We start from the raw sequence: 8221 nt of genomic DNA on the forward strand, positions 1-8221 counted from the left end.
AGTGATTGACACTGCGACCAAGTGGAAATGGAACGCGTGCCCATTAATACATATAGACATCACATATTTTCTCGAGACATCAATCACGCGCGCGGCAAGGGAACGAGAGGCGCGTCAATAATTCACCTGGCCGACCACTGGGTGCAGTTTGCCCTCTCGCATATTCGCGTCCGCAGTCGTCAGTCATTCCACCTGCCAATTTGCCGCCCGACAATAATGCGGAAAGGGTTAATAATGAATGATAAGCACACGATAGCAGACAGATCGTCTCGATGCGCGGCTTTTAAATCAAAATTTGAGGAGCTAAAGTGAAATTTCAATTATTTATTTATTGAAACAAATTAGATTGTGATGATTAGGCCTCTAAATTTTAGGCTGATATTGCATAACCGTAAAATGAGCATGAATCGTATAATTTTAAGCCACATTTTCCCTAATTTTAAAATTTCTGAAGCTAAAAAACATGCCATATAATCGTTTAAGGTAGGGGCTTAAGATTTGTGCAAAAACGCAAATTTTACAATTTTTTTAAATTATAGATTTGTTACCATGAAAACATTTTTTTTAAATTTATGCGGAGAGTTAGTTTTGTTCAATTATATAGACCTATAGTTTAGGTATCGATTTGGGGAGCAAAATGGAAATATTACAACTGCGTCGGCGTATTTTTTTATTTTCTCATTAAAAGCATTATTTGACCTATTTAGCTGTATGGTTATTGCAAATAATCTAATGCTCCATGTATCAATATCAGGGATCTGAAATCAGAATCAAATTTAATCTGTTTTTCATTCAGGGGTCTAAAAATATTTAAAAAAAAATTAAAATGCAAATTTTTCTGACAACAAAGGTACTTTTATATATTATTAACTCTCTTAAAAATACTCTAAAAACTGTTTTAAGCCATCTAAATTCAACCAAGTTTAAAAATACCGATAAAAGAACCATTAATATAATAAACAACTCTGATTTTCATGTATGAGTTTCATAATATATTTAATCTTGAATGATTAAAGAGATAGATATAAACCCCGTCACGGACACACCAACACTCACGCAGATACTCCTTTTTCAATCTCAACGAATCGAAATCAATTAGTTTTAGATAAATCAGCGTGACACACGCTCCACTCGTCTAATTGGTAATTTAGGTTTGCAGCAGCGTGTGAATCAACCGACACTTTGATGCGCATCCCCATTTATTAACTTGGTTTTTAGTGCTGCGTTGCTCTGGAGTGCAAGTAGTGCACCACTTTGCGCCGCGGCGGCTGCTTTTATGACGCATTATTGCACAATGCACAGCAGCCGGCCGGGTACGGATAATCCAATAAACATCAAATCGCAATTCGCCGCCATTTGAACCCTCTGGTGTGTCGTGTCGCACATTACGCTGCAAACCCTCGGTGGACGCGACCCTTCTAATGTTCCTAAGTCATACAATATTTTTCTGCTCTTCCCTTGAGCTGGGAAGAAATTCGTTTTTTCATCTTGATCATCTCTAGGCCAGGGTTAGAAGAGGACGGAAAAATGACCTTAAGAATGACCAGGGTTTCTTCTTAATAATTCTGAGAATAACTACTGCTTTTTGCTACAATTGTTCTTAACCTAAAATAATTGGGGGGAAAATACTTTTTTTCTCTTTTTATCCATGTCCGAGGACCGGGAAGGGCGCGCACTGGACTAGCACGAAATGCTGAAACCCGGGTCCCAATAACACCGCGAACGGATAACAAGGGCGCACCAGGCCGCACATGCAGGGACCCAGCCCACTCAAGGGCCACTTGCCTCCGCACCGAGGACTGCATTGAAACGCTAGACATTAAATAAGTATTAAAATTGTAATATAAAATTTACCTTTTGACAAATATGCTAAGGAAAGCCCTACACGAAAAAGCCAAACAAACGGAAAAGGCAACATTACAAAAAGAACACACCAGGACGATTTGAAATTATATTTGTTTAAATTGATCACTAAGAACAGGGTCCTGCTTTTTACATCAACAAACATTGTGAAATTAAAAAGACGTTTTTAAATGCAAATTATATTTTACAGGACTCAAAGATGTTATTGTTGCGCATTTAAAGTAGCTATGCAGGAGTTTTAAATTACTTTAAAAGTTTTCACTGTAAAATTGATCATCATAAATATTTCAATAACCTAAACGAGTCATTTAAATGTCCAGAAATTAAGAATAATAACCAATTGTTTGTCAACTATAAAAGGAGCTTTAATAGACCTGCACCTTTTCAATAGTTTCTTATGGATTACTTAAAATTTTGTGAAAACGTCTAGTATAGAAAACCCAGACATTTAAAGCTAATTTTTAAAAATAAATAAAAAAACGTGGAAAAAACCCAGATAATTGTGGAAACCCTGCTCACGGCACCTTGGGTTGTTAATGCTGCGTCCGTTCGTCAGTGGGACAACAATGGCCGAGGTCAGACGCACCCCTACATGAATAATTTGAGCGTACGAGTTGTTGAAACGCTGCTTCTTATATTCTCGTTGTTTCGTGGCCGCGAGATTTTTTCCTTTCCGCTCGGCGCGCATATTACTTTTTGCTGCTTAATTCGAGGACGAAGTTGTTTTTTACGGGCTCGTCCTAAAGTGGCTTTTTCAAGCAAGCGCCAATTAAGCGCTGCAGGTGTACTTCTTTTTATACGGCGCAGCAACGGCTTTCAGTGAGTGTGGAGGGGTTTTATGTTACCTTGTAACCAGCAGTTTGAATTTGACTTGAGAAAATAAGACGGAAAAATTTCAGCAGAAAATTTAAATTTGTTTTGGGGTTTCCGTAAAAATAAATAGCTAAAATTATTTGCACGTTTCAATGATTAAAAATCTATATATTGAATGGTTATTGGAAACGGAATTCAAGCTCCAATTCAATTGGTACAAACAAGAAGATAATCACCTAAGGACGTTCCCAGATTATCCCTTAGCCTTTGTTGCTTGCCACAGTATTTTCAGCTTCATCTGCTCCTGAAAAGCGACTGACAAAACTGCTTTGGCGCGCGTTTTAACATGAAATGTGGTTGGAGATAGCGGTGGCAATTATAATTCTGTCGCTATTGCTCTTGCTCTTCCGCGCACGCGAAGCACAAGTTTCTACTGTAATTTAAATTGGCTCATTGCGTCAGAATAAGTTAAAATAAATTGAAAATCAAAGGAAAACAAAAATACAATGGTTTCAACATATACTCAACTTACATGAGGGACCAAGAAAAAAATTAAATTGATGAACAGTTTGATTATTTGGTAATGAATTTTTGACAAGATAAAATATCTTATACTACAGCTTTACAGGTTAACAATCAAGAAATTTTTGCATTGTTAACCTTTAGAAAGTGTTCATTGAGTTTATTGTTCGTGAAATTTGCAACCGCTTATCTCTCAACAATGTGCAACATTAAAATCAGGACAGTTAAATTTCAGATTTTGCCAGATTTCTAGAAAAATTGAACGGTTTGTCAACGATTTCGATTCCTTACGTCGCGATCTATACAATGGTCTGAAATTAAATGAATTTAAAATGAAAGGAGGTAATTTTCCCAAAATTGTGATATAATCGTGATTTTACAATAAGGAGACAAATAATGATGCTTGCCTTTGATTAGAATGCAAACTTTTGAGCCGATTTTCTCAAAAATTTAAACGGCAACCTGATAAGTTTTTAGCTTTTTCAAGTAAGAGCAAAAATAATTTTTCACAAGTTCTTTGTAAAGCATTACGTTAAAAATAAAATGGTTAATTTATGCCTCTTTGATTGCTTCTTGAAGTAAAATTCACTTTTAACCTTTTATTTTTACGCATTTCCCTTGATGACTGAATAAAATGGAATCGTATGAAACCAGTCCTTACTGAATAAAGTGAGTCAGCGGTGCTTTCAGCCTCTCATCTGCTCTTGCCGAGCGAGTGACAAAACTGCTTTTGCGCGCGTTTCAGCGTGAAAAGTGGTCGGAGATAGCGGCGCGCGGGAGCGCGGCAATAATAATTCTGCCGCTATCGCTCTTTCTCGCGTTGTAACAAGGTGCAATTTTGTGTAAAAGTGCATTTTGTGCAGACTGCAGTTAATGAACAAATTCCTGGCTGGCCGTGTGTGTGGTCGGCGGTGGTGTTGCAAGCCGCTCGTTGCCAAAGATTGCACTCGACCTGAAAGCGCCGCGCTGATTATGCTCTTTGACACACACAGCGCGGAATGCATTTCATTTTATCACCCATATATACTAGGCATCATATTTAAGGGCACTTTTGTCCTGCTCTCGCGTTGCAATGAAAGTAATTCGACTTTGAGCTGGGAAAAATCTGGATCGAAAAATTACGTACTCCACAAATTGAGTCGAAGAGCTATCAAGGTTTGAGTGATTTTTAAGCATTAAAATTTATTAAAAAGTTTAATAATCTAAAAATTTTCTTTATTAAAGGGAGCTCTCTCTCTCTCTCTCTCTCTCTCTCTCTCTCTCTCTCTCTCTCTCTCTCTACTCCAAAAATTATGGTATTATTCGGTACCATTATTTAATAGCGTTTGATAAAATATGCCAATTTGCCAAAGGAATAGTTCTCTCTTTATTTAAGGTTTGCTATTTCCATGCCATAGGAATTACGCAAAGTAAAAATTTAAAGAAAATTCAAAGTAACAAAGTTTCTTCAACAGTGGTCGGTTTTCAATAAACTTTTCATTTTTGCAATCAGCTCGGCTAGACGAATCAATCGATTTTCATGCTTTTGGAAAAGTTCAAGATATTTCCACAATTTTCCAACAGAACAAGTGGTCTGGAAAAATCGCGTGCATATAATAATATGTAGAAAGTTTAAATTTTAATGACATAGTTTTCATGCACCTCAACCTTCATTTTGGCTATTTCAAATTCATTTGTGGTTTGTTTAACTTGCTGAGTTAATTTTTAACCGGATTTTCCAGGAAATTAGGGATTAGTAATAATGAAGACCGATGAATTCTATGAAAAATTTCGTTGATGGAATGGTTTACAGCTGTAATCCGATCGGACACTAATCACATAACAGAACCCTTTGAACTGGGTTATCTGCATAACTAAACCGTGTTGCTGACGGGCGAAAACTGAATTCCTATTTTTAAAAATCATCTTTCTGCTTTGAAAAAGGTGTAATAATAAAGTTGTAATTAAGTTTATAAGCAATTTTTCCAATTGGGATGCTTTTTTGTTAGCCAGTTGACAGATTAATCGGATTTTTAATTTAACTAAGCAAAAAAACGGATTTTAGCATCTAAAACAATTGGATTTTTATTAATCAAGTGGGATATTTGTGCGGAAGAATGGGGGCTGAAGGAATAATAATGATCGGTGCTGGAAAATCACTCGAAGGCGGAGAAATGAATAAAGGGAAGAAGAAAGGCATGAATCACGCGATTCTGTAAGTTATGCATCCACGGATCGTTTAGAGCCGTCGTCTCATTTTTGCTCGCTCCAAATGAGGTTGTAGCATGATTTACTGGCGAGAGCAGGAGCGGCCGCGCTTTTTCCACTGATGCTTCTTTATTGCATCCCGTGTAATATTTATGTACGACAGCATGTTAACTTTGCCACAGCGTCCCTTTATTATAAAGTCTTCGAGCAGAAAGAACATCTGTACAGGAATTTATCAAAGACGTTACGCTCGTTTGAAGCGCCCAAGAGAGTCTTCTTGGAATATTTTGAATTGCAAAAGACAGGAATTTAGCTCTTCCAATGACACATCTTGTTATATTTTCTCCCTTGTAAATACATGGAATTGCCATCAACGAATGTATATGGTTTTATTTTTTTCAGATTCATCTTCATCCTAGGCAGCAAAACTGGAGTTTTGTCTATAAAAATATATTAAAATGGAATTTATAATTAATATAGCACTTGGTTTTAATTTTTTACATTTAAAATTCAACTCATATTCACCCATTTTTCAGTCAATTGCGCGTGGAGCAAAACCATTTTACGTTAGCCAGCGGGGACCAGATTGGTGCGACGTGTATATATGGCGTCCGGTGGAGTATGGAGCGAAAAAACCGTCACTTGAAAATTCGCGAAAAGAATTAAGTTTTGGTCAATATTGTGACGTATGATTTGCATTGCTTGTACTAATTATGTCTTTTGGATCGTAAAACCAAACTCTTTACACTCGTACAGCAATCCAAAGAGAGCTTTTTGCTTCCCACATTCAGACGCCATCTTGCATCTGCGCAGTGCAAACCAATTTTATCGCACATCTGGACCCCGCTGACGTTAGCTTTCTTATTGTTCTCTTTTGTTTTCTACTGCAAAATTCGAAAAACATGATTTTTTAATTGTTTCGTGTTTTGCAAATATTGTTAACTTTAAACCTCTGGGTTCTTAACTCTTAACTACATATCAAAATTTAAAAAAAATATCCATTGTTAGACTCAACTTGACCTCTCTTATGATCTTCTTGACCTACTTTATTTCGTTATATGCTGAAGGTTTTAGAGGGGGTGATTACCCACGTCAATTTCAACCCTCTGCTACAATTTTAATAGTAAAGATGTGTTCCACACATGCTTCCTTAGTGCTACAAAATATTCTAAATTATCCAATGCTAACTCTAAAACTACCATTCCATACCATATTTCAAAATCAAATCAGTATATAATATATTTAAATTAAATGGATCAAATATAAAAATATCCAGCGCTATAAAAGTTCAAGGGGGTTAAAATATTGGTTCAACTTTATTCATTGTTATGGGCATAGCTATAGCAATTTAGGGAAGGGTGAGTACCTTTTAAACTCTTTAGCTGGTTAGGGGAGGTCGAGAAGAGTCTGACGGTGGCTAGATTTAGCAATTCTGATGGTTAGGACCAAAAATTTGGAGTTGATAATACCTGCACAAAATTGTGCTTTTTCCGGCTTTTTCAAGTTTCGAAGTGAAAATTTTCACACAAAAAAGAACACAATATATTAGTCTGATATATTTTGAGCTTAAATTCAAAAATTTAATTTAATACCAAAATTAACAGGAGGGACCTTTTACCTTGACCTATATATAGGATATCATATCACTTGATGTTATTTCGATCGAACTTTTAGCGAGAGGAACACCTTATTTTTTAAACTGTGCTACGGAAAGATGAAATAGTGAAGTCTCAAAGTTATAAAAAAATTATATTGTGGCGAAATATTTTTACGACACGATTTACTAATATAATGAGTGATTTCTGGTGTATATTTCATTGAGTTTGCAAGGCCGCCACAAGGCAGTTTTATCCTTCGACCCTTGTGACGTTTATTTAAAAGTCTTTACATTAAATTTTTTATCCATTTTACTCGCTTCAAATTTCATTTTATCCCAACGATCAGGAAATGATTTATTCCAAACTTGAGAAAAGGGAGAAACAATAGAAACTTTTATTGTTTTTGCTGCAAGAAAACTCTCTTGTTTATAAAATTTTGCTCACGATCGCTTGCAATATAGAACTGGAAATAGTTGTAATCTGTTCATGCTTCATTGCCGTGCACTTGTTTCGTTATTATTATTATTCTGCAAAGTTTTACAAGCAATCGATTTGCATTCGAAATCGCTGACGTGCACGGCATGCAAGCGAGTTACTGCCATTTCGCAGTAAAATATTTAATTAGCGCCTGCAGTGAGTTTTTTTTTATGAAAATGGCAAGGCCGCGCTCTCTAAAATCTTGGAGTTTTTATGCACGACTGCGCGCGTATATTATTGGTATAAAAAGAGTCGTTCCGCCGTGGATAATAAAGCTAGCGCGGGTGCAAAAAAGCTGCATTAAAAACGGCAGCGAGGTTTATGCGCCGCGCCGCACAATAAATACAAATGAACGCGCGCGGCACTGGCTCGCGCAAATGCTCCAATGGGAAAATGGAGGCATCAATATCTGCTGATTGCCAGCAGTGCCAACGGATCCGCGCCGCGCATCAAGATAAAACTCGCGTAAATAAAACACGCGAGTATCACACCGCCATAAATTGCACCCGATATAGACACTGTGCCCGTCGCCGTCGGACTGACCCCACTGAATATTCAATATTCCCCTCCGAATTGCAAATATTAATTTTGGCAATGACGCTTCGTGTATTTCGTCAACTCAGTTTACCCTTTTTGGATTACCCAAACAGTATTTCTTTTATAAGTAAATGTTAAAAGACGGTGAAAACAAGAAATCACATGGCGCTTTGAAATTTAACGAACTAAGAAGTTCAAATAGATATAATTCGCCTGACCTTTTG

The sequence above is a fragment of the Cloeon dipterum genome, chromosome 2 (assembly GCF_949628265.1).
Source record: "Cloeon dipterum chromosome 2, ieCloDipt1.1, whole genome shotgun sequence".
In the NCBI taxonomy this organism is placed as follows: domain Eukaryota; kingdom Metazoa; phylum Arthropoda; class Insecta; order Ephemeroptera; family Baetidae; genus Cloeon; species Cloeon dipterum.